The sequence below is a fragment of the Lipotes vexillifer genome, unplaced genomic scaffold, assembly GCF_000442215.2.
Source record: "Lipotes vexillifer unplaced genomic scaffold, Lipotes_vexillifer_v1.1 scaffold7, whole genome shotgun sequence".
NCBI lineage: Eukaryota > Metazoa > Chordata > Mammalia > Artiodactyla > Lipotidae > Lipotes > Lipotes vexillifer.
This window is the reverse complement of record NW_006792683.1, coordinates 5,460,701-5,461,743: the sequence shown is the minus strand read 5'-3', so window position 1 is coordinate 5,461,743 and position 1,043 is coordinate 5,460,701.

The window sequence follows — 1,043 nt, the reverse complement described above, 5'->3', positions numbered from 1 at the left end:
GAAATCAGAAAGAGTGTGGATTGCTTGCACATCAAAAGAGAAATCTATCTTCCAAGCTCACTCCCACTCTTCCACTCCTCATGTATGCTTGCTTTCGTGCCCCTGTAACAAATGAAATGCAGGAAGATGAACGTTTAAACGGGAGTGGAAACTTTCAGCCACACATATTCCTGAGGCCATCAGTGGTGCAAATGGGATGGTTAAGAACGAGAGTGGTGGGGGTGATACCGGGGCATGAGCGCTTGCTGAGAAGCCAGAGGAGAGGACCGCTGCCAGGACCCCAACTGAACCTCCACGCTGAGTATCCCTCCTTAATCCTGCATCCGGGAAAGGCAGGGTGTATGCCTGTGTCCTTCCTCAGCCCCCAGAGGATGACTTCAAGTGCAGGAAGAAAATACTGCAACTTCTCTTTCTACTTATTATTAACTCATCCTTTTTAATTTCTAATTTTCAAGCAAGTTTTATAACGTACATAATGTATCAGCGCAGTAGCACCTGTATATAATTTACAACTAAAGACGTATCTTATTGGGGGGTAGTGATTTGTGATCAGAGAAGTTGGGAGGCCACTGCTCAGAGAATTGATGACACAGCAGGGAGAGAACAGTGCTTTGCAAACTTGAATGCACACGACTCATTGGAGATGTAGTTGAAATGCAAATTTGTGTTCAAGAGGTCTGGGCTGGAGTTCCCCCTTCTGCAGTTGGAGGGTTGACTCAGAAGGAGTGAAATGGTGTTTCTCCCCTCCCCCCCCTTTTTTTTTTTGCCACAGTATCCATTCATTCGGTGTCTTAGTCATAGAGTGTAACCTGGAAGCCAGCAGGGGGTCAGGAACAGGTATTCTGGAGCCTCCTCCCCAGAATGTCCCAGCCTTACCCCTGGCACTGCATGGAAGTCCCTGTGTGGTGAATATCATAGAGGTCCTGGCATCTTTTCCCATCAGGGATGTGTCATTGCCCTGGGTCATATGACGTTGCTTTGATTGGTCCAGATGGCCCTAACCCTCTGCAGTGCAGAGGGTGGGGGAGGGGAGGGGAGGGGGG